At 46.7% G+C, this 27632-nt stretch overlaps 26 non-coding genes across 26 annotated transcripts; all 26 read right to left on the minus strand.

The window, feature by feature from the left end:
- Positions 1-1616: 1616 nt before the first annotated feature.
- On the minus strand, positions 1617-1688 carry TRNAD-GUC (transfer RNA aspartic acid (anticodon GUC)). Its single transcript has one exon. It is a non-coding gene; the product is annotated as a tRNA-Asp (tRNA).
- A 224-nt stretch (positions 1689-1912) lies between these two features.
- On the minus strand, positions 1913-1984 carry TRNAD-GUC (transfer RNA aspartic acid (anticodon GUC)). Its single transcript has one exon. It is a non-coding gene; the product is annotated as a tRNA-Asp (tRNA).
- A 1681-nt stretch (positions 1985-3665) lies between these two features.
- Positions 3666-3737, minus strand: TRNAD-GUC (transfer RNA aspartic acid (anticodon GUC)). Its single transcript has one exon. It is a non-coding gene; the product is annotated as a tRNA-Asp (tRNA).
- Positions 3738-4828: 1091 nt separating this feature from the next.
- TRNAD-GUC (transfer RNA aspartic acid (anticodon GUC)) lies at positions 4829-4900 on the minus strand. Its single transcript has one exon. It is a non-coding gene; the product is annotated as a tRNA-Asp (tRNA).
- A 509-nt stretch (positions 4901-5409) lies between these two features.
- Positions 5410-5481, minus strand: TRNAD-GUC (transfer RNA aspartic acid (anticodon GUC)). Its single transcript has one exon. It is a non-coding gene; the product is annotated as a tRNA-Asp (tRNA).
- A 1686-nt stretch (positions 5482-7167) lies between these two features.
- TRNAD-GUC (transfer RNA aspartic acid (anticodon GUC)) lies at positions 7168-7239 on the minus strand. The gene has a single exon. It is a non-coding gene; the product is annotated as a tRNA-Asp (tRNA).
- A 224-nt stretch (positions 7240-7463) lies between these two features.
- Positions 7464-7535, minus strand: TRNAD-GUC (transfer RNA aspartic acid (anticodon GUC)). Its single transcript has one exon. It is a non-coding gene; the product is annotated as a tRNA-Asp (tRNA).
- A 2564-nt stretch (positions 7536-10099) lies between these two features.
- TRNAD-GUC (transfer RNA aspartic acid (anticodon GUC)) lies at positions 10100-10171 on the minus strand. Its single transcript has one exon. It is a non-coding gene; the product is annotated as a tRNA-Asp (tRNA).
- Positions 10172-10394: 223 nt separating this feature from the next.
- TRNAD-GUC (transfer RNA aspartic acid (anticodon GUC)) lies at positions 10395-10466 on the minus strand. The gene has a single exon. It is a non-coding gene; the product is annotated as a tRNA-Asp (tRNA).
- A 1387-nt stretch (positions 10467-11853) lies between these two features.
- TRNAD-GUC (transfer RNA aspartic acid (anticodon GUC)) lies at positions 11854-11925 on the minus strand. Its single transcript has one exon. It is a non-coding gene; the product is annotated as a tRNA-Asp (tRNA).
- An 816-nt stretch (positions 11926-12741) lies between these two features.
- On the minus strand, positions 12742-12813 carry TRNAD-GUC (transfer RNA aspartic acid (anticodon GUC)). The gene has a single exon. It is a non-coding gene; the product is annotated as a tRNA-Asp (tRNA).
- A 223-nt stretch (positions 12814-13036) lies between these two features.
- On the minus strand, positions 13037-13108 carry TRNAD-GUC (transfer RNA aspartic acid (anticodon GUC)). Its single transcript has one exon. It is a non-coding gene; the product is annotated as a tRNA-Asp (tRNA).
- Positions 13109-14487: 1379 nt separating this feature from the next.
- TRNAD-GUC (transfer RNA aspartic acid (anticodon GUC)) lies at positions 14488-14559 on the minus strand. Its single transcript has one exon. It is a non-coding gene; the product is annotated as a tRNA-Asp (tRNA).
- A 1097-nt stretch (positions 14560-15656) lies between these two features.
- TRNAD-GUC (transfer RNA aspartic acid (anticodon GUC)) lies at positions 15657-15728 on the minus strand. Its single transcript has one exon. It is a non-coding gene; the product is annotated as a tRNA-Asp (tRNA).
- Positions 15729-16237: 509 nt separating this feature from the next.
- Positions 16238-16309, minus strand: TRNAD-GUC (transfer RNA aspartic acid (anticodon GUC)). Its single transcript has one exon. It is a non-coding gene; the product is annotated as a tRNA-Asp (tRNA).
- Positions 16310-17989: 1680 nt separating this feature from the next.
- On the minus strand, positions 17990-18061 carry TRNAD-GUC (transfer RNA aspartic acid (anticodon GUC)). The gene has a single exon. It is a non-coding gene; the product is annotated as a tRNA-Asp (tRNA).
- Positions 18062-18285: 224 nt separating this feature from the next.
- On the minus strand, positions 18286-18357 carry TRNAD-GUC (transfer RNA aspartic acid (anticodon GUC)). The gene has a single exon. It is a non-coding gene; the product is annotated as a tRNA-Asp (tRNA).
- A 1088-nt stretch (positions 18358-19445) lies between these two features.
- On the minus strand, positions 19446-19517 carry TRNAD-GUC (transfer RNA aspartic acid (anticodon GUC)). The gene has a single exon. It is a non-coding gene; the product is annotated as a tRNA-Asp (tRNA).
- A 512-nt stretch (positions 19518-20029) lies between these two features.
- Positions 20030-20101, minus strand: TRNAD-GUC (transfer RNA aspartic acid (anticodon GUC)). The gene has a single exon. It is a non-coding gene; the product is annotated as a tRNA-Asp (tRNA).
- A 513-nt stretch (positions 20102-20614) lies between these two features.
- TRNAD-GUC (transfer RNA aspartic acid (anticodon GUC)) lies at positions 20615-20686 on the minus strand. Its single transcript has one exon. It is a non-coding gene; the product is annotated as a tRNA-Asp (tRNA).
- An 818-nt stretch (positions 20687-21504) lies between these two features.
- Positions 21505-21576, minus strand: TRNAD-GUC (transfer RNA aspartic acid (anticodon GUC)). The gene has a single exon. It is a non-coding gene; the product is annotated as a tRNA-Asp (tRNA).
- A 226-nt stretch (positions 21577-21802) lies between these two features.
- On the minus strand, positions 21803-21874 carry TRNAD-GUC (transfer RNA aspartic acid (anticodon GUC)). The gene has a single exon. It is a non-coding gene; the product is annotated as a tRNA-Asp (tRNA).
- Positions 21875-22098: 224 nt separating this feature from the next.
- TRNAD-GUC (transfer RNA aspartic acid (anticodon GUC)) lies at positions 22099-22170 on the minus strand. Its single transcript has one exon. It is a non-coding gene; the product is annotated as a tRNA-Asp (tRNA).
- Positions 22171-22387: 217 nt separating this feature from the next.
- TRNAD-GUC (transfer RNA aspartic acid (anticodon GUC)) lies at positions 22388-22459 on the minus strand. Its single transcript has one exon. It is a non-coding gene; the product is annotated as a tRNA-Asp (tRNA).
- A 220-nt stretch (positions 22460-22679) lies between these two features.
- On the minus strand, positions 22680-22751 carry TRNAD-GUC (transfer RNA aspartic acid (anticodon GUC)). The gene has a single exon. It is a non-coding gene; the product is annotated as a tRNA-Asp (tRNA).
- A 223-nt stretch (positions 22752-22974) lies between these two features.
- TRNAD-GUC (transfer RNA aspartic acid (anticodon GUC)) lies at positions 22975-23046 on the minus strand. Its single transcript has one exon. It is a non-coding gene; the product is annotated as a tRNA-Asp (tRNA).
- Positions 23047-27632: the final 4586 nt, after the last annotated feature.

Genomic DNA, 27632 nt, shown 5'->3' on the forward strand with positions numbered 1-27632 from the left:
AGTGGGACAGAAAAAAAAACACCTGGCGCTAGAGCTTCCCCTTTATATTAGCTTACTCTGGGGGAGATGGAGAAAACGAAAATATTTTTGCCGAATGATATATTAGTGCACGTTGAATTTCCACCCTGTGGTAACTAAAAAATTACTGCTCCCCGTCGGGGAATTAAACCCCGGTCTCCCGCGTGACAGGCAGGGAAACTGACCACTATACTAACGAGGATATGCGCATGACGGCAGACACGACGGTGTTGTCTGCGAGATCAACACTCTAGCTTGACACGACTGTTTCAGTGGGAGAGAAAAAAACAGACACCTGGCACTAGAGCTTCTCCATTATATTAGCTTACTCTGGAGGAGATGGAGTAAACGAAGATCATTTTGCCGAATGGTATAGCAGTGCAGGTTCAATTTCCACCCTATGGTAACAAAAAAATTACTGCTCCCCGTCGGGGAATCGAACCTTTGTCTCCCGCGTGACAGGCGGGGATACTGAGCACTATACTAACGAGGATATGCGCATGCACGGCAGACACGACGGTATTGTCTGCGAGATCACAACTCTAGCTTGACATGACCGTTTCAGTGGGAGAGGAAAAAAACCAAGACACCTGGCGCTAGAGCTTCCACATTATATTATCTTACTCTGGAGGAGATGGAGAGAACGAAGATTATTTTGCCGAATGGTATAGCAGTGCAGGTTCAATTTCCAACCTATGGAAACTAAAAAATTACTGCTGCCCATCGGGGAATCGAACCCCGGTCTCCCACGTGACAGGCGAAGATACTGACCACTATACTAACGAGGATATGCGCATGCACGGCAGACACGACGGTGCTGTCAGCGAGATCACAACTCTAGCTAGACATGACTGTTTCAGTGGGAGAGGAAAAAAAACAGACACCTGGCGCTAGAGCTTCCCCATTATATTAGCTTACTCTGGAGGAGATGGAGAGAACGAAGATTATTTTGCCGATTGGTATAGCAGTGCAGGTTCAATTTCCACCCTATGGTAACTAAAAAATTACTGCTCCCCGTTGGGGAATCGAACCCCCGTCTCCCGCGTGACAGGCGGGGATACTGAGCACTATACTAACGAGGATATGCGCATGCACGGCAGACACGACGGTATTGTCTGCGAGATCACAACTCTAGCTTGACATGACCGTTTCAGTGGGAGAGGAAAAAAACCAAGACACCTGGCGCTAGAGCTTCCACATTATATTATCTTACTCTGGAGGAGATGGAAAGAACGAAGATTATTTTGCCGAATGGTATAGCAGTGCAGGTTCAATTTCCAACCTATGGAAACTAAAAAATTACTGCTGCCCATCGGGGAATTAAACCCCGGTCTCCCGCGTGACAGGCAGGGAAACTGACCACTATACTAACGAGGATATGCGCATGACGGCAGACACGACGGTGTTGTCTGCGAGATCAACACTCTAGCTTGACACGACTGTTTCAGTGGGAGAGAAAAAAAAACAGACACCTGGAACTAGAGCTTCTCCATTATATTAGCTTACTCTGGAGGAGATGGAGTAAACGAAGATTATTTTGCCGAATGGTATATTAGTGCAGGTTGAATTTCCACCCTATGGTAACTAAAAGATTACTGCTCCCCGTCGGGGAATCGAACCCCGGTCTCCCGCGTGACAGGCGGGGATACTGACCACTATACTAACGAGGATATGCGCATGCATGGCAGACACGACGGTATTGTCTGCGAGATCACAACTCTAGCTTGAAATGACTGTTTCAGTGGGAGAGGAAAAAAAACAAAAACACCTGGCGCTAGAGCTTCCCCATTATATTAGCTTACTCTGGAGGAGATGGAGAGAACGAAGATTATTTTGCCGATTGGTATAGCAGTGCAGGTTCAATTTCCAACCTATGGTAACTAAAAAATTACTTCTCCCCGTCGGGGAATCGAACCCCGGTCTCCCGCGTGACAGGCGGGGATACTGACCACTATACCAACGAGGATATGCGCATGCACGGCAGACACGACGGTGTTGTCAGCGAGATCAGAACTCTCGCTTGACATGACTTTTTAAGTGGGACAGAAAAAAAACACCTGGCGCTAGAGCTTCCCCATTATATTCGCTTACTCTGGGGAAGATGGAGAAAACGAAGACTATTTTGCCGAATGATATATTTGTGCACGTTGAATTTCCACCCTGTGGTAACTAAAAAATTACTGCTCCCCGTCCTGGAATTGAACCCCGGTCTCCCGCGTGACAGGCAGGGATACTGACCACTATACTAACGAGGATATGCGCATGACGGCAGACACGACGGTGTTGTCTGTGATATCAACACTCTAGCTTGACACGACTGTTTCAGTGGGAGAGAAAAAAAACAGATACCTGGCGCTAGAGCTTCCCCTTTATATTAGCTTACTCAGAAGGAGATGGAGAAAACGAAGATTATTTTGCCGATTGTATATTAGTGCAGGTTGAATTTCCACCCTATGGTAACTGAAAGATTACTGCTCCCAGTCGGGGAATCGAACCCCGGCCTCCCGCGTGACAGGCGGGGATAGTGGCCACTATACTAACGAGGATATGCGCATGCACGGCAGACACGACGGTATTGTCTGCGAGATCACAACTCTAGCTTGACATGACTGTTTCAGTGGGAGAGGAAAAAAACCAAATACACCTGGCGCTAGAGCTTCCACATTATATTAGCTTACTCTGGAGGACACGGAGAAACAAAGATTATTTTGCCGAATGGTATAGCAGTGCAGGTTCAATTTCCACCCTATGGTAACTAAAAGATCACTGCTCCCCGTCGGGGAATCGAACTCCGGTCTCCCGCGTGACAGGCGGGGATACTGACCACTATACTAAGGAGGATATGTGTATGCACGGAAGACACGACGGTGTTGTCAGCGAGATCACAACTCTAGCTTGACATGACTGTTTCAGTGGGAGAGGAAAAAAAACACCTTGCGCTAGAGCTTCCCCATTTTATTAGCTTACTCTGGGGGAGATGGAGAAAACGAAGATTAATTTGCCGAATGATATATTAGTGCAGGTTGAATTTCCACCCTGTAAAACTAAAAAATTACTGCTCCCCGTCGGGGAATGAAACCCCGGTCTCCCGCGTGACAGGCAGGGAAACTGACCACTATACTAACAAGGATATGCGCATGACGGCAGACACGACGGTGTTGTCTGCGAGATCACAACTCTAGCTTGACATGACTGTTTCAGTGGGAGAGGAAAAAAACAAAGACTCCTGGCGCTAGAGTTTCCCCACTATATTAGCTTACTCTGGAGGAGATGGAGAGAACGAAGATTATTTTGCCGATTGTATATTAGTGCAGGTTGAACTTCCACCCTATGATAACTAAAAGATTACTGCTCCCCGTCGGGGAATCGAACCCCGGTCTCCCGCGTGACAGGCGGGGATACTGGCAACTATACTAACGAGGATATGCGCATGCACGGCCGACACGACTGTATTGTCTGCGAGATCACAACTCTAGCTTGACATGACTGTTTCAGTGGGAGAGGAAAAAAAACAAAGACACTTGGCGCTAGAGCTTCCACATTATATTAGCTTACTCTGGAGGAGACGGAGAAAACGAAGATTATTTTGCCGAATGGTATAGCAGTGCAGGTTCAATTTCCACCCTATGGTAACTAAAAAATTACTGCTCCCCGTCGGGGAATCGAACCCCGGTCTCCCGCGTGACTGGCGGGGATACTAACCACTATACTAACGAGGATATGTGCATGCACGGCAGACACGACGGTGTTGTCTGCGAGATCACAACTCTAGCTTGACATGACTGTTTCAGTTGGAGAGGAAAAAAAACAAAGACACCTGGCGCTAGAGCTTCCCCATTATATTAGCTTATTCTGGAGGACATGGAGAAAACGAAGATTATTTTGCCGAATGATATATTAGTGCAGGTTGAATTTCCACCCTATGGTAACTAAAAAATTACTGCTCCCTGTCGGGGAGTTAAACCCCGTTCTCCCGCGTGACAGGCGGGGATACTGACCACTATACTAACGAGGATATGCGCATGCACTGCAGACACGACGATCTTGTCAGCGATATCACAACTCTAGCTTGGCGTGACTGTTTCAGTGGCACAGAAAAACACCTGGCCCTAGAGCTTCCCCATTATATTAGCTTACTCTGGAGGATATGGAAGGAACGAAGATTATTTTGCCGATTGGTATAGCAGTGCAGGTTCAATTTCCACCCTATGGTAACTAAAAAATTACTGCTCCCCGTCGGGAAATCGAACCCCGCTCTCCCGCGAGACAGGCGGGGATACTGACCACTATACCAACGAGGATATGCACATGCACGGCAGACACGACGGTGTTGTCAGCGAGATCACAACTCTCGCTTGACATGACTTTTTCAGTGGGAGAGAAAAAAAACACCTGGCGCTAGAGCTTCCCCATTATATTGGCTTACTCTGGGGGAGATGGAGAAAACGAAGTATATTTTGCCGAATGATATATTAGTGCACGTTGAATTTCCACCCTGTGGTAACTAAAATATTACTGCTCCCCGTCCGGGAATTAAACCCCGGTCTCCTGCGTGACAGGCAGGGATACTGACCACTATACTAACGAGGATATGCGCATGACGGCAGACACGACGGTGTTGTCTGCGATATCAACACTCTAGCTTGACACGACTGTTTCAGTGGGAGAGAAAAAAAGCAGATACCTGGCGCTAGAGCTTCCCCTTTATATTAGCTTACTCTGAAGGAGATGGAGAGAACGAAGATTATTTTGCCGATTGGTATAGTAGTGCAGGTTCAATTTCCACCCTATGGTAACTAAAAAAGTACTGCTCCCCGTCGGGGAATCGAACCCCGGTCTCCCGCGTGACAGGCGGGGATTCTGACCACTATACTAACGAGGATATGTGTATGCACGGAAGACACGACGGTGTTGTCAGCGAGATCACAACTCCTACTTGACATGACTTTTTCAGTGGGACAGAAAAAAAACACCTGGCGCAAGAGCTTCCCCATTATATTAGCTTACTCTGGGGGAGATGGAGAAAACGAAGATTATTTTGCCGAATGATATATTAGTGCAGGTTGAATTTCCACCCTATGGTAACTAAAAAATTACTGCTCCCCGTCGGAGAATTAAACCCCGGTCTCCCGCGTGACAGGCAGGGATACTGACCACTATACTAACGAGGATATGCGCATGACGGCAGACACGACGGTGTTGTCTGCGAGATCAACCCTCTAGCTTGACACGACTGTTTCAGTGGGAGAGAAAAAAAACAGACACCTGGCACTAGAGCTTCTCCATTATATTAGCTTACTCTGGAGGAGATGGAGTAAACGAAGATCATTTTGCCGAATGGTATAGCAGTGCAAGTTCAATTTCCACCCTATGGTAACTAAAAAATTACTGCTCCCCGTCGGGGAATCGAACCCCGGTGTCCCGCGTGACAGGCGGGGATACTGACCACTATACTAACGAGGATATGCGCATGCACGGCAGACACGACGGTGTTGTCAGCGAGATCACAACTCTCGCTTGACATGACTTTTTCAGTGGGACAGAAAAAAAAACACCTGGCGCTAGAGCTTCCCCTTTATATTAGCTTACTCTGGGGGAGATGGAGAAAACGAAAATATTTTTGCCGAATGATATATTAGTGCACGTTGAATTTCCACCCTGTGGTAACTAAAAAATTACTGCTCCCCGTCGGGGAATTAAACCCCGGTCTCCCGCGTGACAGGCAGGGAAACTGACCACTATACTAACGAGGATATGCGCATGACGGCAGACACGACGGTGTTGTCTGCGAGATCAACACTCTAGCTTGACACGACTGTTTCAGTGGGAGAGAAAAAAACAGACACCTGGCACTAGAGCTTCTCCATTATATTAGCTTACTCTGGAGGAGATGGAGTAAACGAAGATCATTTTGCCGAATGGTATAGCAGTGCAGGTTCAATTTCCACCCTATGGTAACAAAAAAATTACTGCTCCCCGTCGGGGAATCGAACCTTTGTCTCCCGCGTGACAGGCGGGGATACTGAGCACTATACTAACGAGGATATGCGCATGCACGGCAGACACGACGGTATTGTCTGCGAGATCACAACTCTAGCTTGACATGACCGTTTCAGTGGGAGAGGAAAAAAACCAAGACACCTGGCGCTAGAGCTTCCACATTATATTATCTTACTCTGGAGGAGATGGAGAGAACGAAGATTATTTTGCCGAATGGTATAGCAGTGCAGGTTCAATTTCCAACCTATGGAAACTAAAAAATTACTGCTGCCCATCGGGGAATCGAACCCCGGTCTCCCACGTGACAGGCGAAGATACTGACCACTATACTAACGAGGATATGCGCATGCACGGCAGACACGACGGTGCTGTCAGCGAGATCACAACTCTAGCTAGACATGACTGTTTCAGTGGGAGAGGAAAAAAAACAGACACCTGGCGCTAGAGCTTCCCCATTATATTAGCTTACTCTGGAGGAGATGGAGAGAACGAAGATTATTTTGCCGATTGGTATAGCAGTGCAGGTTCAATTTCCACCCTATGGTAACTAAAAAATTACTGCTCCCCGTTGGGGAATCGAACCCCTTTCTCCCGCGTGACAGGCGGGGATACTGAGCACTATACTAACGAGGATATGCGCATGCATGGCAGACACGACGGTATTGTCTGCGAGATCACAACTCTAGCTTGACATGACCGTTTCAGTGGGAGAGGAAAAAAACCAAGACACCTGGCGCTAGAGCTTCCACATTATATTATCTTACCCTGGAGGAGATGGAAAGAACGAAGATTATTTTGCCGAATGGTATAGCAGTGCAGGTTCAATTTCCAACCTATGGAAACTAAAAAATTACTGCTGCCCATCGGGGAATTAAACCCCGGTCTCCCGCGTGACAGGCAGGGAAACTGACCACTATACTAACGAGGATATGCGCATGACGGCAGACACGACGGTGTTGTCTGCGAGATCAACACTCTAGCTTGACACGACTGTTTCAGTGGGAGAGAAAAAAAAACAGACACCTGGAACTAGAGCTTCTCCATTATATTAGCTTACTCTGGAGGAGATGGAGTAAACGAAGATTATTTTGCCGAATGGTATATTAGTGCAGGTTGAATTTCCACCCTATGGTAACTAAAAGATTACTGCTCCCCGTCGGGGAATCGAACCCCGGTCTCCCGCGTGACAGGCGGGGATACTGACCACTATACTAACGAGGATATGCGCATGCATGGCAGACACGACGGTATTGTCTGCGAGATCACAACTCTAGCTTGAAATGACTGTTTCAGTGGGAGAGGAAAAAAAACAAAAACACCTGGCGCTAGAGCTTCCCCATTATATTAGCTTACTCTGGAGGAGATGGAGAGAACGAAGATTATTTTGCCGATTGGTATAGCAGTGCAGGTTCAATTTCCAACCTATGGTAACTAAAAAATTACTTCTCCCCGTCGGGGAATCGAACCCCGGTCTCCCGCGTGACAGGCGGGGATACTGACCACTATACCAACGAGGATATGCGCATGCACGGCAGACACGACGGTGTTGTCAGCGAGATCAGAACTCTCGCTTGACATGACTTTTTAAGTGGGACAGAAAAAAAACACCTGGCGCTAGAGCTTCCCCATTATATTCGCTTACTCTGGGGAAGATGGAGAAAACGAAGACTATTTTGCCGAATGATATATTTGTGCACGTTGAATTTCCACCCTGTGGTAACTAAAAAATTACTGCTCCCCGTCCGGGAATTGAACCCCGGTCTCCCGCGTGACAGGCAGGGATACTGACCACTATACTAACGAGGATATGCGCATGACGGCAGACACGACGGTGTTGTCTGTGATATCAACACTCTAGCTTGACACGACTGTTTCAGTGGGAGAGAAAAAAAACAGATACCTGGCGCTAGAGCTTCCCCTTTATATTAGCTTACTCAGAAGGAGATGGAGAAAACGAAGATTATTTTGCCGATTGTATATTAGTGCAGGTTGAATTTCCACCCTATGGTAACTGAAAGATTACTGCTCCCAGTCGGGGAATCGAACCCCGGCCTCCCGCGTGACAGGCGGGGATAGTGGCCACTATACTAACGAGGATATGCGCATGCACGGCAGACACGACGGTATTGTCTGCGAGATCACAACTCTAGCTTGACATGACTGTTTCAGTGGGAGAGGAAAAAAAACAAATACACCTGGCGCTAGAGCTTCCACATTATATTAGCTTACTCTGGAGGACACGGAGAAACAAAGATTATTTTGCCGAATGGTATAGCAGTGCAGGTTCAATTTCCACCCTATGGTAACTAAAAGATTACTGCTCCCCGTCGGGGAATCGAACTCCGGTCTCCCGCGTGACAGGCGGGGATACTGACCACTATACTAAGGAGGATATGCGCATGCACGGCAGACACGACGGTATTGTCTGCGAGATCACAACTCTAGCTTGACATGACTGTTTCAGTGGGAGAGGAAAAAAAACAAATACACCTGGCGCTAGAGCTTCCCCATTTTATTAGCTTACTCTGGGGGAGATGGAGAAAACGAAGATTAATTTGCCGAATGATATATTAGTGCAGGTTGAATTTCCACCCTGTAAAACTAAAAAATTACTGCTCCCCGTCGGGGAATGAAACCCCGGTCTCCCGCGTGACAGGCAGGGAAACTGACCACTATACTAACAAGGATATGCGCATGACGGCAGACACGACGGTGTTGTCTGCGAGATCACAACTCTAGCTTGACATGACTGTTTCAGTGGGAGAGGAAAAAAACAAAGACTCCTGGCGCTAGAGTTTCCCCACTATATTAGCTTACTCTGGAGGAGATGGAGAGAACGAAGATTATTTTGCCGATTGGTATAGCAGTGCAGGTTCAATTTCCACCCTATGGTAACTAAAAAATTACTGCTTCCCGTTGGGAAATCGAACCCCGGTCTCCCGCGTGACAGGCGGGGATACTGACCACTATACTAACGAGGATATGCGCATGCACGGCAGACACGACGGTATTGTCATCGAGATCACAACTCTAGCTTGACATGACTGTTTCAGTGGGAGAGGAAAAAAACAAAGACTCCTGGCGCTAGAGTTTCCCCATTATATTAGCTTACTCTGGAGGAGATGGAGAGAACGAAGATTATTTTGCCGATTGGTATAGCAGTGCAGGTTCAATTTCCACCCTATGGTAACTAAAAAATCACTGCTTCCCGTTGGGAAATTGAACCCCGGTCTCCCGCGTGACAGGCGGGGATACTGACCACTATACTAACGAGGATATGCGCATGCACGGCAGACACGACAGTATTGTCTGCGAGATCACAACTCTAGCTTGACATGACTGTTTCAGTGGGAGAGGAAAAAAACAAAGACTCCTGGCGCTAGAGTTTCCCCATTATATTAGCTTACTCTGGAGGAGATGGAGAGAACGAAGATTATTTTGCCGATTGGTATAGCAGTGCAGGTTCAATTTCCACCCTATGGTAACTAAAAAATTACTGCTTCCCGTTGGGAAATCGAACCCCGGTCTCCCGCGTGACAGGCGGGGATACTGACCACTATACTAACGAGGATATGCGCATGCACGGCAGACACGACGGTGTTGTCTGCGAGATCACAACTCTAGCTTGACATGACTGTTTCAGTGGGAGAGGAAAAAACAAAGACTCCTGGCGCTAGAGTTTCCCCATTATATTAGCTTACTCTGGAGGAGATGGAGAGAACGAAGATTATTTTGCCGATTGGTATAGCAGTGCAGGTTCAATTTCCACCCTATGGTAACAAAAAAATTACTGCTTCCCGTTGGGAAATCGAACCCCGGTCTCCCGCATGCCAGGCGGGGATACCGACCACTATACTAACGAGGATATGCGCATGCACGGCAGACACGACGTTGTTGTCAGCGAGATCACAACTCCTACTTGACATGACATTTCAGTGGGACAGAAAAAAAACACCTGGCGCTAGAGCTTCCACATTATATTAGCTTACTCTGGGGGAGATGGAGAAAACGAAGATTATTTTGCCGAATGATATATTAGTGCAGGTTGAACTTCCACCCTGTGGTAACTAAAAAATTACTGCTCCCCGTCGGGGAATCGAACCCCGGTCTCCCGCGTGACAGGCGGGGATACTGACCACTATACTAACGAGGATATGCGCATGCACGGCAGACACGACGGTATTGTCTGCGAGATCACAACTCTAGCTTGACATGACTGTTTCAGTGGGAGAGGACAAAAACAAAGACACCTGGCGCTAGAGCTTCCACATTATATTAGCTTACTCTGGAGGAGACGGAGAAAACGAAGATTATTTTGCCGATTGGTATAGTAGTGCAGGTTCAATTTCCACATTATGGTAACTAAAAAAGTACTGCTCCCCGTCGGGGAATCGAACCCCGGTCTCCCGCGTGACAGGCGGGGATACTGGCCACTATACTAACGAGGATATGTGTATGCATGGAAGACACGACGGTGTTGTCAGCGAAATCACAACTCTAGCTTGACATGACTGTTTCAGTGGGAGAGGAAAAAAAACAAAGACACCTTGCGCTAGAGTTTCCCCATTATATTAGCTTACTCTGGACGAGATGGAGAGAACGAAGATTATTTTGCCGATTGGTATAGCAGTGCAGGTTCAATTTCCACCCTATGGTAACTAAAAATTTACTGCTTCCCGTTGGGAAATCGAACCCCGGTCTCCCGCGTGACAGGCGGGGATACTGACCACTATACTAACGAGGATATGCGCATGCACGGCAGACACGACGGTGTTGTCAGCGAGATCACAACTCTCGCTTGACATGACTTTTTCAGTGGGAGAGAAAAAAAACACCTGGCGCTAGAGCTTCCCCAATATATTGGCTTACTCTGGGGGAGATGGAGAAAACGAAGATTATTTTGCCGAATGATATATTAGTGCACGTTGAATTTCCACCCTGTGGTAACTAAAAAATTACTGCTCCCCGTCCGGGAATTAAACCCCGGTCTCCCGCGTGACAGGCAAAGATACTGACCACTATACTAACGAGGATATGCGCATGACGGCAGACACGACGGTGTTGTCTGCGAGATCAACACTCTAACTTGACACGACTGTTTCAGTGGGAGAGAAAAAAAAAACAGACACCTGGTACTAGAGCTTCTCCATTGTATTAGCTTACTCTGGAGGAGATGGAGTAAACGAAGATCATTTTGCCGAATGGCATAGCAGTGCAAGTTCAATTTCCACCCTATGGTAACTAAAAAAGTACTGCTCCTTGTCGGAGAATCGAACCCCGGTCTCCCGCGTGACAGGCGGGGCTACTGACCACTATACTAACGAGGATATGCGCATGCACGGCAGACACGACGGTGTTGTCAGCGAGATCACAACTCTCGCTTGACATGACTTTTTAGGTGGGACAGAAAAAAAAACACCTGGCGCTAGAGCTTCCCCATTATATTCGCTTACTCTGGGGAAGATGGAGAAAACGAAGATTATTTTGCCGAATGATATATTTGTGCACGTTGAATTTCCACCCTGTGGTAACTAAAAAATTACTGCTCCCCGTCCGGGAAATAAACCCCGGTCTCCCGCGTGACAGGCAGGGATACTGACCACTATACTAACGAGGATATGCGCATGACGGCAGACACGACGGTGTTGTCTGTGATATCAACACTCTAGCTTGATAGACTGTTTCAGTGGGAGAGAAAAAAAACAGATACCTGGCGCTAGAGCTTCCCCTTTATATTAGCTTACTCAGGAGGAGATGGAGAAAACGAAGATTATTTTGCCGATTGTATATTAGTGCAGGTTGAATTTCCGCCCTATGGTAACTAAAAGATGACTGCTCCCCGTCGGGGAATCGAACCCCGGCCTCCCGCGTGACAGGCGGGGATAGTGGCCACTATACTAACGAGGATATGCGCATGCACGGCAGACACGGCAGACACGACGGTATTGTCTGCGAGATCACAACTCTCGCTTGACATGACTGTTTCAGTGGGAGAGGAAAAAAAACAAAGAGACCTGGCGCTAGAGCTTCCACATTATATTAGCTTACTCTGGAGGAGACGGAGAAACAAAGAATATTTTGCCGAATGGTATAGCAGTGCAGGTTCAATTTCCACCCTATGGTAACTAAAAAATTACTGCTCCCCGTCGGGGAATCGAACTCCGGTCTCCCGCGTGACAGCCGGGGATACTGACCACTATACTAAGGAGGATATGTGTATGCACGGAAGACACGACGGTGTTGTCAGCGAGATCACAACTCTAGCTTGACATGACTGTTTCAGTGGGAGAGGAAAAAAAACACCTGGCGCTAAAGCTTCCCCATTTTATTAGCTTACTCTGGGGGAGATGGAGAAAACGAAGATTATTTTGCCGATTGTATATTAGTGCAGGTTGAACTTCCACCCTATGATAACTAAAAGATTACTGCTCCCCGTCGGGGAATCGAACCCCGGTCTCCCGCGTGACAGGCGGGGATACTGGCAACTATACTAACGAGGATATGCGCATGCACGGCCGACACGACTGTATTGTCTGCGAGATCACAACTCTAGCTTGACATGACTGTTTCAGTGGGAGAGGAAAAAAACAAAGACACCTGGCGCTAGAGCTTCCACATTATATTAGCTTACTCTGGAGGAGACGGAGAAAACGAAGATTATTTTGCCGAATGGTATAGCAGTGCAGGTTCAATTTCCACACTGTGGTAACTAAAAAATTACTGCTCCCCGTCGGGGAATCGAACCCCGGTCTCCCGCGTGACTGGCGGGGATACTAACCACTATACTAACGAGGATATGTGCATGCACGGCAGACACGACGGTGTTGTCAGCGAGATCACAACTCTAGCTTGACATGACTGTTTCAGTGGGAGAGGAAAAAAACAAAGACACCTGGCGCTAGAGCTTCCCCATTATATTAGCTTACTCTGGAGGAGATGGAGAGAACGAAGATTATTTTGCCGATTGGTATAGTAGTGCAGGTTCAATTTCCACCCTATGGTAACTAAAAAAGTACTGCTCCCCGTCGGGGAATCGAACCCCGGTCTCCCGCGTGACAGGCGGGGATACTGACCACTATACTAACGAGGATATGTGTATGCACGGAAGACACGACGGTGTTGTCAGCGAGATCACAACTCAAGCTTGACATGACTGTTTCAGTGGGACAGAAAAAAAGAACACCTTGCGCTAGAGCTTCCCCATTATATTAGCTTATTCTGGAGGAGATGGAGAAAACGAAGATTATTTTGCCGAATGATATATTAGTGCAGGTTGAATTTCCACCCTATGGTAACTAAAAAATTACTGCTCCCTGTCGGGGAATTAAACCCCGTTCTCCCGCGTGACAGGCGGGGATACTGACCACTATACTAACGAGGATATGCGCATGCACTGCAGACACGACGGTCTTGTCAGCGATATCACAACTCTAGCTTGGCATGACTGTTTCAGTGGCACAGAAAAACACCTGGCCCTAGAGCTTCCCCATTATATTAGCTTACTCTGGAGGATATGGAAGGAACGAAGATTATTTTGCCGATTGGTATAGCAGTGCAGGTTCAATTTCCACCCTATGGTAACTAAGAAATTACTGCTCCCCGTCGGGAAATCGAACCCCGCTCTCCCGCGTGACAGGCGGGGATACTGACCACTATACCAACGAGGATATGCGCATGCACGGCAGACACGACGGTGTTGTCAGCGAGATCACAACTCTCGCTTGACATGACTTTTTCAGTGGGAGAGAAAAAAAAACACCTGGCGCTAGAGCTTCCCCATTATATTGGCTTACTCTGGGGGAGATGGAGAAAACGAAGTATATTTTGCCGAATGATATATTAGTGCACGTTGAATTTCCACCCTGTGGTAACTAAAAAATTACTGCTCCCCGTCCGGGAATTAAACCCCGGTCTCCTGCGTGACAGGCAGGGATACTGACCACTATACTAACGAGGATATGCGCATGACGGCAGACACGACGGTGTTGTCTGCGATATCAACACTCTAGCTTGACACGACTGTTTCAGTGGGAGAGAAAAAAAACAGATACCTGGCGCTAGAGCTTCCCCATTATATTAGCTTACTCTGGGGGAGATGGAGAAAACGAAGATTATTTTGCCGAATGATATATTAGTGCAGGTTGAATTTCCACCCTATGGTAACTAAAAAATTACTGCTCCCCGTCGGGGAATTAAACCCCGGTCTCCCGCGTGACAGGCAGGGATACTGAGCACTATACTAACGAGGATATGCGCATGCACGGCAGACACGACGGTGCTGTCAGCGAGATCACAACTCTAGCTTGACACGACTGTTTCAGTGGGAGAGAAAAAAACAGACACCTGGCACTAGAGCTTCTCCATTATATTAGCTTACTCTGGAGGAGATGGAGTAAACGAATATCATTTTGCCGAATGGTATAGCAGTGCAAGTTCAATTTCCACCCTATGGTAACTAAAAAATTACTGCTCCCCGTCGGGGAATCGAACCCCGGTGTCCCGCGTGACAGGCGGGGATACTGACCACTATACTAACGAGGATATGCGCATGCACGGCAGACACGACGGTGTTGTCAGCGAGATCACAACTCTCGCTTGACATGACTTTTTCAGTGGGACAGAAAAAAAACACCTGGCGCTAGAGCTTCCCCTTTATACTAGCTTACTCTGGGGGAGATGGAGAAAACGAAAATATTTTTGCCGAATGATATATTAGTGCACGTTGAATTTCCACCCTGTGGTAACTAAAAAATTACTGCTCCCCGTCGGGGAATTAAACCCCGGTCTCCCGCGTGACAGGCAGGGAAACTGACCACTATACTAACGAGGATATGCGCATGACGGCAGACACGACGGTGTTGTCTGCGAGATCAACACTCTAGCTTGACACGACTGTTTCAGTGGGAGAGAAAAAAACAGACACCTGGCACTAGAGCTTCTCCATTATATTAGCTTACTCTGGAGGAGATGGAGTAAACGAAGATCATTTTGCCGAATGGTATAGCAGTGCAGGTTCAATTTCCACCCTATGGTAACAAAAAAATTACTGCTCCCCGTCGGGGAATCGAACCTTTGTCTCCCGCGTGACAGGCGGGGATACTGAGCACTATACTAACGAGGATATGCGCATGCACGGCAGACACGACGGTATTGTCTGCGAGATCACAACTCTAGCTTGACATGACCGTTTCAGTGGGAGAGGAAAAAAACCAAGACACCTGGCGCTAGAGCTTCCACATTATATTATCTTACTCTGGAGGAGATGGAAAGAACGAAGATTATTTTGCCGAATGGTATAGCAGTGCAGGTTCAATTTCCAACCTATGGAAACTAAAAAATTACTGCTGCCCATCGGGGAATCGAACCCCGGTCTCCCACGTGACAGGCGAAGATACTGACCACTATACTAACGAGGATATGCGCATGCACGGCAGACACGACGGTGCTGTCAGCGAGATCACAACTCTAGCTAGACATGACTGTTTCAGTGGGAGAGGAAAAAAAACAGACACCTGGCGCTAGAGCTTCCCCATTATATTAGCTTACTCTGGAGGAGATGGAGAGAACGAAGATTATTTTGCCGATTGGTATAGCAGTGCAGGTTCAATTTCCACGCTATGGTAACTAAAAAATTACTGCTCCCCGTCGGGGAATCGAACCCCCGTCTCCCGCGTGACAGGCGGGAATACTGTCCACTATACTAACGAGGATATGCGCATGCACGGCAGACACGACGGTGTTGTCAGCGAGATCACAACTCTCACTTGACATGACTTTTTCAGTGGGACAGAAAAAAAAACACCTGGCGCAAGAGCTTCCCCATTATATTAGCTTATTTTGGGGGAGACTGAGAAAACGAAGATTATTTTGCCGAATGATATATTAGTGCAGGTTGAATTTCCACACTATGGTAACTTAAAAATTACTGCTCCCCGTCGGGGAATCGAACCCCGGTCTCCCGCGTGACAGGCGGGGATACTGACAACTATACTATTGAGGATTTGCGCATGCACGGCAGACACGACGGTGTTGTCAGCGAGATCACAACTCTAGCTTGACATGACTGTTTCAGTGGGACAGAAAAAAAGAACACCTGGCGCTAGAGCTTCCCCATTATATTAGCTTACTCTGGAGGAGATGGAGAGAACGAAGATTATTTTGCCGATTGGTATAGCAGTGCAGGTTCAATTTCCAACCTATGGTAACTAAAAAATTACTTCTCCCCGTCGGGGAATCGAACCCCGGTCTCCCGCGTGACAGGCGGGGATACTGACCACTATACCAACGAGGATATGCGCATGCACGGCAGACACGACGGTGTTGTCAGCGAGATCACAACTCTCGCTTGACATGACTTTTTAAGTGGGACAGAAAAAAAAACACCTGGCGCTAGAGCTTCCCCATTATATTCGCTTACTCTGGGGAGGATGGAGAAAACGAAGATTATTTTGCCGAATGATATATTTGTGCACGTTGAATTTCCACCCTGTGGTAACTAAAAAATTACTGCTCCCCGTCCGGGAATTGAACCCCGGTCTCCCGCGTGACAGGCAGGGATACTGACCACTATACTAACGAGGATATGCGCATGACGGCGACACGACGGTGTTGTCTGAAATATCAACACTCTAGCTTGACACGACTGTTTCAGTGGGAGAGAAAAAAAACAGATACCTGGCGCTAGAGCTTCCCCTTTATATTAGCTTACTCAGGAGGAGATGGAGAAAACGAAGATTATTTTGCCGATTGTATATTAGTGCAGGTTGAATTTCCACCCTATGGTAACTAAAAGATTACTGCTCCCTGTCGGGGAATCGAACCCCGGCCTCCCGCGTGACAGGCGGGGATAGTGGCCACTATACTAACGAGGATATGCGCATGCACGGCAGACACGACGGTATTGTCTGCGAGATCACAACTCTAGCTTGACATGACTGTTTCAGTGGGAGAGGAAAAAAAACAAAGACACCTGGCGCTAGAGCTTCCACATTATATTAGCTTACTCTGGAGGAGACGGAGAAACAAAGATTATTTTGCCGAATGGTATAGCAGTGCAGGTTCAATTTCCACCCTATGGTAACTAAAAAATTACTGCTCCCCGTCGGGGAATCGAACTCCGGTTTCCCGCGTGACAGGCGGGGATACTGACCACTATACTAAGGAGGATATGTGTATGCACGGAAGACACGACGGTGTTGTCAGCGAGATCACAACTCTAGCTTGACATGACTGTTTCAGTGGGAGAGGAAAAAAACACCTTGCGCTAGAGCTTCCCCATTTTATTAGCTTACTCTGGGGGAGATGGAGAAAACGAAGATTAATTTGCCGAATGATATATTAGTGCAGGTTGAATTTCCACCCTATGGTAACTAAAAAATTACTGCTCCCCGTCGGGGAATTAAACCCCGGTCTCCCGCGTGACAGGCAGGGATACTGACAACTATACTAACGAGGATATGCGCATGACGGCAGACACGACGGTGTTGTCTGCGAGATCAACACTCTAGCTTGACACGACTGTTTCAGGGGGAGAGAAAAAAAAACAGATACCTGGCGCTAGAGCTTCCCCTTTATATTAGCTTACTCTGGAGGAGATGGAGAAAACGAAGATTATTTTGCCGATTGTATATTAGTGCAGGTTGAACTTCCACCCTATGATAACTAAAAGATTACTGCTCCCCGTCGGGGAATCGAACCCCGGTCTCCCGCGTGACAGGCGGGGATACTGGCAACTATACTAACGAGGATATGCGCATGCACGGCCGACACGACGGTATTGTCTGCGAGATCACAACTCTAGCTTGACATGACTGTTTCAGTGGGAGAGGAAAAAAAACAAAGACACCTGGCGCTAAAGCTTCCACATTATATTAGCTTACTCTGGAGGAGACGGAGAAAACGAAGATTATTTTGCCGAATGGTATAGCAGTGCAGGTTCAATTTCCACCCTATGGTAACTAAAAAATTACTGCTCCCCGTCGGGGAATCGAACCCCGGTCTCCCGCGTGACTGGCGGGGATACTAACCACTATACTAACGAGGATACGTGCATGCACGGCAGACACGACGGTGTTGTCAGCGAGATCACAACTCTAGCTTGACATGACTGTTTCAGTGGGAGAGGAAAAAAAACAAAGACACCTGGCGCTAGAGCTTCCCCATTATATTAGCTTACTCTGGAGGAGATGGAGAGAACGAAGATTATTTTGCCGATTGGTATAGTAGTGCAGGTTCAATTTCCACCCTATGGTAACTAAAAAAGTACTGCTCCCCGTCGGGGAATCGAACCCCGGTCTTCCACGTGACAGGCGGGGATACTAACCACTATACTAACGAGGATATGTGTATGCACGGAAGACACGACGGTGTTGTCAGCGAGATCACAACTCTAGCTTGACATGACTGTTTCAGTGGGACAGAAAAAAAGAACACCTTGCGCTAGAGCTTCCCCATTATATTAGCTTATTCTGGAGGAGATAGAGAAAACGAAGATTATTTTGCCGAATGATATATTAGTGCAGGTTGAATTTCCACCCTATGGTAACTAAAAAATTACTGCTCCCTGTCGGGGAATTAAACCCCGGTCTCCCGCGTGACAGGCGGGGATACTGACCACTATACTAACGAGGATATGCGCATGCACTGCAGACACGACGGTCTTGTCAGCGATATCACAACTCTAGCTTGGCATGACTGTTTCAGTGGCACAGAAAAACACCTGGCCCTAGAGCTTCCCCATTATATTAGCTTACTCTGGAGGATATGGAAGGAACGAAGATTATTTTGCCGATTGGTATAGCAGTGCAGGTTCAATTTCCACCCTATGGTAACTAAAAAATTACTGCTCCCCGTCGGGAAATCGAACCCCGCTCTCCCGCGTGACAGGCGGGGATACTGACCACTATACCAACGAGGATATGCGCATGCACGGCAGACACGACGGTGTTGTCAGCGAGATCACAACTCTCGCTTGACATGACTTTTTCAGTGGGAGAGAAAAAAAAACACCTGGCGCTAGAGCTTCCCCATTATATTGGCTTACTCTGGGGGAGATGGAGAAAACGAAGTATATTTTGCCGAATGATATATTAGTGCACGTTGAATTTCCACCCTGTGGTAACTAAAAAATTACTGCTCCCCGTCCGGGAATTAAACCCCGGTGTCCCGCGTGACAGGCAGGGATACTGACCACTATACTAACGAGGATATGCGCATGACGGCAGACACGACGGTGTTGTCTGCGATATCAACACTCTAGCTTGACACGACTGTTTCAGTGGGAGAGAAAAAAAAACAGATACCTGGCGCTAGAGCTTCCCCTTTATATTAGCTTACTCTGAAGGAGATGGAGAGAACGAAGATTATTTTGCCGATTGGTATAGTAGTGCAGGTTCAATTCCCACCCTATGGTAACTAAAAAAGTACTGCTCCCCGTCGGGGAATCGAACCCCGGTCTCCCGCATGACAGGCGGGGATTCTGACCACTATACTAACGAGGATATGTGTATGCACGGAAGACACGACGGTGTTGTCAGCGAGATCACAACTCTAGCTTGACATGACTGTTTCAGTGGGAGAGGAAAAAAACAAAGACACCTGGCGCTAGAGTTTCCCCATTATATTAGCTTACTCTGGAGGAGATGGAGAGAACGAAGATTATTTTGCCGATTGGTATAGCAGTGCAGGTTCAATTTCCACCCTATGGTAACTAAAAAATTACTGCTCCCCGTTGGGGAATCGAACCCCGGTCTCCCGCGTGACAGGCGGAGATACTGACCACTACACTAAGGAGGATATGCGCATGCGCGGCAGACACGACGGTGTTGTCAGCGAGATCACAACTCCTACTTGACATGACTTTTTCAGTGGGACAGAAAAAAAACACCTGGCGCAAGAGCTTCCCCATTATATTAGCTTACTCTGGGGGAGATGGAGAAAACGAAGATTATTTTGCCGAATGATATATTAGTGCAGGTTGAATTTCCACCCTATGGTAACTAAAAAATTACTGCTCCCCGTCGGGGAATTAAACCCCGGTCTCCCGCGTGACAGGCAGGGATACTGACCACTATACTAACGAGGATATGCGCATGACGGCAGACACGACGGTGTTGTCTGCGAGATCAACCCTCTAGCTTGACACGACTGTTTCAGTGGGAGAGAAAAAAAACAGACACCTGGCACTAGAGCTTCTCCATTATATTAGCTGACTCTGGAGGAGATGGAGTAAACGAAGATCATTTTGCCGAATGGTATAGCAGTGCAAGTTCAATTTCCACCCTATGGTAACTAAAAAATTACTGCTCCCCGTCGGGGAATCGAACCGCGGTGTCCCGCGTGACAGGCGGCGATACTGACCACTATACTAACGAGGATATGCGCATGCACGGCAGACACGACGGTGTTGTCAGCGAGATCACAACTCTCGCTTGACATGACTTTTTCAGTGGGACAGAAAAAAAACAGATACCTGGCGCTAGAGCTTCCCCTTTATATTAGCTTACTCTGGAGGAGATGGAGAAAACGAAGATTATTTTGCCGAATGGTATATTAGTGCAGGTTGAATTTCCACCCTATGGTAACTAAATGATTACTGCTCCCCGTCGGGGAATCGAACCCCGGTCTCCCGCGTGACAGGCGGGGATACTGGCCACTATACTAACGAGGATATGCGCATGCACGGCAGACACGACGGTATTGTCTGCGAGATCACAACTCTAGCTTGACATGACTGTTTCAGTGGGAGAGGAAAAAAAACAAAGACACCTGACGCTAGAGCTTCCACATTATATTAGCTTACTCTGGAGGAGACGGAGAAAACGAAGATTATTTTGCCGAATGGTATAGCAGTGCAGGTTCAATTTCCACCCTATGGTATCTAAAGAGTTACTGCTCCCCATCGGGGAATCGAACCTTTGTCTCCCGCGTGACAGGCGGGGATACTGACCACTATACTAACGAGGATATGTGCATGCGCGGCAGACACGATGGTATTGTCAGCGAGATCACAACTCTAGCTTGACATGGCTGTTTCAGTGGGAGAGGAAAAAAAAACAAAAACACCTGGCGCTAGAGCTTTCCCAATATATTAGCTTACTCTGGAGGAGATGGAGAGAACGAAGATTATTTTGCCGATTGGTATAGCAGTGCAGGTTCAATTTCCACCCTATGGTAACAAAAAAATTACTGCTCCCCGTTGGGGAATCGAACCCCGGTGTCCCGCGTGACAGGCGGCGATACTGACCACTATACTAACGAGGATATGCGCATGCACGGCAGACACGACGGTGTTGTCAGCGAGATCACAACTCTAGCTTGACATGACTGTTTCAGTGGGAGAGGAAAAAAAAACAAAGACACCTGGTGCTAGAGCTTTCCCAATATATTAGCTTACTCTGGAGGAGATGGAGAGAACGAAGATTATTTTGCCGATTGGTATAGCAGTGCAGGTTCAATTTCCACCCTATGGTAACAAAAAAATTACTGCTCCCCGTTGGGGAATCGAACCCCGGTCTCCCGCGTGACAGGCGGGGATACTGACCACTATACTAACGAGGATATGTGCATGCACGGCAGACACGATGGTATTGTCAGCGAGATCACAACTCTAGCTTGACATGGCTGTTTCAGTGGGAGAGGAAAAAAAAAACAAAAACACCTGGCGCTAGAGCTTCCCCATTATATTAGCTTACTCTGGAGGATATGGAGGGAACGAAGATTATTTTGCCGAATGATATATTAGTGCAGGTTGAATTTCCACCATAGGGTAACTAAAAAATTACTGCTCCCCGTCGGGGAATTAAACCCCGGTCTCCCGCGTGACAGGCAGGGATACTGACCACTATACTAACGAGGATATGTGTATGCACGGAAGACACGACGGTGTTGTCAGCGAGATCACAACTCTAGCTTGACATGACTGTTTCAGTGGGAGAGGAAAAAAAACAATGACACCTGGCGTTAGAGCTTCTCCATTATATCAGCTTACTCTGGAGGAGATGGAGAGAACGAAGATTATTTTGCCGATTGGTATAGCAGTGCAGGTTCGATTTCCACCCTATGGTAACTAAAAAATTACTTCTCCCCGTCGGGGAATCGAACCCCGGTCTCCCGCGTGACAGGCGGGGATACTGACCACTATACTAACGAGGATATGCGCATGCACGGCAGACACGACGGTGTTGTCAGCGAGATCACAACTCTCGCTTGACATGACTTTTTCAGTGGGACAGAAAAAAAACACCTGGCGCTAGAGCTTCCCCTTTATATTAGCTTACTCTGGGGGAGATGGAGAAAACGAAAATATTTTTGCCGAATGATATATTAGTGCACGTTGACTTTCCACCCTGTGGTAACTAAAAAATTACTGCTCCCCGTCGGGGAATTAAACCCCGGTCTCCCGCGTGACAGGCAGGGATACTGACCACTATACTAACGAGGATATGCGCATGACGGCAGACACGACGGTGTTGTCTGCGAGATCAACACTCTAGCTTGACACGACTGTTTCAGTGGGAGAGAAAAAAAACAGATACCTGGCGCTAGAGCTTCCCCATTATATTAGCTTACTCTGGAGGAGATGGAGAGAACGAAGATTATTTTGCCGATTGGTATAGCAGTGCAGGTTCAATTTCCACCCTATGGTAACTAAAAAATTACTGCTCCCCGTCGGGGAATCGAACCCCGGTCTCCCGCGTGACAGGCGGGGATACTGACCACTATACTAACGAGAATATGCGTGTGCACGGCAGATATCACGGTGTTGTCAGCGAGATCACAACTCTAGCTTGACATGACTGTTTCAGTGGGTGAGGAAAAGAACAAAGACACCTGGCGCTACAGCTTCTCTATTATATTAGATTACTCTGGAGGAGATGGAGAAAACGAAGATTATTTTGCCGATTGGTATAGCAGTGCAGGTTCAATTTCCACCCTATGGTAACTAAAAAATTACTGCTCCCCGTCGGGGAATCGAACCCCGGTCTCCCGCGTGACAGGCGGGGATACTGACCACTATACTAACGAGAATATGCGCATGCCCGGCCGACATGACGGTGTTGTCAGCGAGATCACAACTCTAGCTTGACATGACTGTTTCAGTGGGTGAGGAAAAAAAACAATGACACCTGGTGCTACAGCTTCTCTATTATATTAGATTACTCTGGAGGAGATGGAGAAAACGAAGATTATTTTGCCGAATGGTATAGCAGTGCAGGTTCAATTTTCACCTTATGGTAACTAAAAAATTACTGCTCCCCGTCGGGGAATCGAAGCCCGGTCTCCCACGTGACAGGCGGGGATACTGACCACTATACTAACGAGGATTTTTTTTAATGAATGAAATTATCACCAGTAAAGTACGCAGAACATAATTTATCAGAAGTCAGGCAAACACACACAAGCGTCAAGAACTGGAAGGCACTCCAGAACGGGGTCAAAAGTCTCGACAACACTGCGCACTTGAGCAGCTGCTTCTTGGAAGACAGATCTCGTTGACCGTGGTGGCTCGGCGTGTCTATCGATCATGCGACTTTTCCATAATGAATAAAGTCCCAACAACATAAACGAGTCGTAAGGAGTACTATCTGTCAGACTCTTTTTGAACGGAAGGAACCTAATACCATGAGCTGTGATTGGAAGTTCTTTTCTTCGCGTTCTTTTTAGAATGTCCCAAAAATAAAAGGCATCACGACAATGAATAAAACAATGCTCTATAGTCTCAGGCTGGTTGCAGAGTCGACAATTCACTGTCCAGGGTACGTATATTGATTTTTCATTCAGTGAAAGTGTGAAGTGTAAAGAAAAATGTTTTCGCTGAAGGAGATATACACATTCTACGTACAAGAAATAATACATCGTGACCAGGCAGAAGCGACTATGGCTTTCGATAAACAGCTTCGGGGAAAAGGTTATTCACAAGTGCAGTGGTTAAATTTGTTCTGTCAATAGCATACAAATACTCTAAAGTAAACCTGGCTTTCAAAAAACTGAAAGTATCAAAAATTTCTTTTAAGAATCCCCGCAACGGCAATTCCTTAGCAACGCTTGTTGTGACATGATTAAAAGAAAGATGGTAACATAGACGGTTACGAAGAACCGCTAATAGAAATGGGTGGCACACATCTTTGAGGTAGAAAAATCGCAACACCAACCGTCTCACGAACAAATTCACAAGGCCGAGGCCACCCTTTTCAAGTGCAAGAAAAAGATTGTCTCTTCTCATGGGTTCCCAGGAAGAGCTCCAAATAAAGCAGGCAAATATTCTATGAAAGGCTTGAATGTGTACCCGAGAGCAATGCAACACCTGCAGAATATAAATAAGCTTCGAAACAAGGAATATATTGCACGCTTTCGCTCTGGCAAAAATGGAAAGCTCCCGTCCGTGCCATGTTGCCACCTTTCGGTGGATCGTACTTATCGCAGCGGTCCAGTGTGGGCCGCTGTTACGATAGTTATCAAGAGGCACACCAAGGTATTTCAAATGAGTCGCATTCCAATGAATATTTGCCAACACCAAAGGAGTTGTAGCCCACATGCCTAGCCAGAATCCACTACATTTATCAAAATTTATGCTGGCGCCAGCGACATAACAGAAACGTAAAGTAGTGTTGACTGCTTCTTGAACGCTGGGTTTATCAGCGCAAAAGAAGGCAATGTCATCTGCATAAGCTAGAACTTTTACTACCTCAGCATCATATCGGTAGTCTCTTATGCTGGACTTTAGAAGCACACTTAAACATAATGATTCCAGATAAATTGCTAAAAGCAAAGGTGACAGCGGACATCCCTGACGTACAGATGAATTTAACTCTATTATACTGGAAAGTGTGCGATTTACAATTAGCCTAGTTGTGCACTTCTTATAACAGAGTGAGATACCATTGTACAGTACATCTCCCAACTGCAGGTGTCTTAGGAGCCGGAACAAAAAAGCATGCTGTACCTCATCAAATGCTTTTGCAAGGTCTATTTGAAGGAGGGCTACTTCGTCCATGCTACCATCTATACACTCAAGAACTGAACGTGCAATATGAATGCTTGTCTGTATAGAGCGATCACGCATTCCACATGTTTGGTGATCACCTACAGATTTAGTAATCACTGTCTGTAGCTGATTTGTCAACAATTTAGCAAATATTTTGTAGTCAACGTTACATAACGATATAGGCCTGTAGTCGTTAACTCCCTTTAATGCGTCGGGATCAGCACTTTTTGGGATTATTGTTGTATGGCTCTGATAGAAAGAAGGAGGAAGTTTCCCATGGTCACAAGCCTCTTTAAAAAGTTGCTCAAGGAAAGGTATCAGAAGTTCCTGAAAAGCTATGTAAAATTCGCCACTAAGGCCATCTGGGCCAGGAGTTTTGTTTTTCTGCAACGTTGTTAATGCAAATCTAATTTCCTTTCTGGTTATTGGCCCCTCTACAGTGAGTCTATCATCATCTTGTAACTGAGGCACAAGGGCAATGAAGTGGTTAGCGTCTTCCTCAAAATTCTCCTGAAGCTTGCCGCGGTGAACAAACATTTGTAATAATCTTCAAATGCGGCTCTTATTTCACATGCCTCTGTGCAAAGGGAACCCCGCGACTCAATTTGCAGTATCTGTTTAGAAAGTGCATATCTGTTTTCATCCCCGAGGGATTCTTTAGTGGGTTCCTCTTAAGTGAAATGGGTAACGCGGGAACGAATCTCAGCTCCTCTGTATAAATCTGTATCATGTTTTTGTATCTGTGCTCGAATCACATTTATCTCGTCCCCGTGCAATCCCGGCTGTTGACATTTAAAAGTATGGAGCTTATGAAGTAATTCATAAAGGTAGCGCTTCTCAGCTTTTTTTTTTCTTTGCGCTATTTCGCATCAAAGGCATGAAGTACTAATTACCTTATACTTGACTCTTTTTATAACCTTTCCCATTGAGCGAAAATTGGCAGCTGTCGACACTGTGTTACCTCTTGTACCGATTCTTTTACTATTTTAACAGAACAATCTTCGCGCAACAACTGTACGTTGAGCTTCCATAGGTCCCAATTTTGAGAGGTTTTACGAAAATTTTCAGGACCCCAAGAAACAGTGACCAAGCAATGGTCTGTCAAAAATATGGGCTTTACAGCATAATAATTAATATGAGACCATAAGCTTAGAGATACATATAAACGATCAAGCCGAGCATGAGAGATGCCTTGAAAGTGCGTGAACCTCACCGAGGAAGGTGCATGCGCTCCCACATCTATTAAATTGTGGTCATTCAATAGGTTCTGTAGTGAGGCTGCACTTGCATCATAACGATTTGTTATATATGAATGATCTCTAGCGTCAAAAACACAATTAAAGTCTCCAAAAGCTACCAAATTTCTGTCAGTGTTTAGTAGCGAAGTTAAAGAAAGGAAAAAAGAAGTCCTTTCATTCACTTTGGAGGGAGCATAGACACAGATGAACCTCCAATTATGGGAATGAAAAGATAAGTATGCGCATGCACGGCAGACACGACGGTGTTGTCAGCGAGATCACAATTCTAGCTTGACTTGACTGTTTCAGTGGGAGAGAAAAAAAACAAAGACACCTGGCGCTAGAGCTTCCCCATTATATTAGCTTGCTCTGGAGGATATGGAGAAAACGAAGATTATTTTGCCGAATGGTATAGCAGTGCAGGTTACACTTCCACCCTATGGTAACTAAACAATTACTGCTCCCCATCGGGGAATCGAACCCCAGTTTCCGCGTGACAGGCGGGGATACTGACCACTATACTAACGAGGATATGTGCATGCACGGCAGACACGACGGTGTTGTCAGCGAGATCACAACTCTAGCTTGACATGACTGTTTCAGTGGGAGAGGGAAAAAAACAAAGACACCTGGCGCTAGAGCTTCCCCATTATATTAGCTTACTCTGGAGGAGATGGAGAGAACGAAAATTATTTTGCCGATTGGTATAGCAGTGCAGGTTACACTTCCACCCTATGGTAACTAAACAATTACTGCTCCCCGTCGGGGAATCGAACCCCAGTTTCCGCGTGACAGGAGGGGATACTGACCACTATACTAATTTTTTTTCTTTATTGCCTGCTTAGACATACACATAGAAACACAAATACAGACAGGAAACAAAAGTAATAATGCAAGGCACATGAGACATAGATACATAAATGGGCATGGGTAAAAGGAGCAACCAAACTTTGGCTGGCGTGTGATGGCTAAAATCGTCTCATGTTCATGAGTCCCTCGATCCTCGATACCCATTCAGGTATCGGATCTAAAGATTTATGTGCTTCCAGGAACCTGCCCACTGATTCGCGGAAGTACTCGTGTGCAGATCTTGCATCTATATCTACATGTCGTGCAGCCATGCTAGCTTTCCATATGCAGTGCAAACACAGTAGCATAACAGCGTCAAACGGGACACCTTCTTCGTTGTCCACGGTTAGGAAACGAATTCCTTGTAGGTCTAAAGAGAGGTCTTTTTTTAGCGTTTTTTGTAATATATCCCAGAAGAACACGACTTCCCAGCATTCCAAGAAGACGTGCTCAATGGTTTCGGGCTTTCTAAATAAGAAACAGTGCACACCCCATGGTACATACATTCCTTTTTCCTGTAGCCATGTTTTTACCTCTAGTGT

Source organism: Rhipicephalus microplus, chromosome 9 (assembly GCF_043290135.1).
Source record: "Rhipicephalus microplus isolate Deutch F79 chromosome 9, USDA_Rmic, whole genome shotgun sequence".
NCBI classification, from domain to species: domain Eukaryota; kingdom Metazoa; phylum Arthropoda; class Arachnida; order Ixodida; family Ixodidae; genus Rhipicephalus; species Rhipicephalus microplus.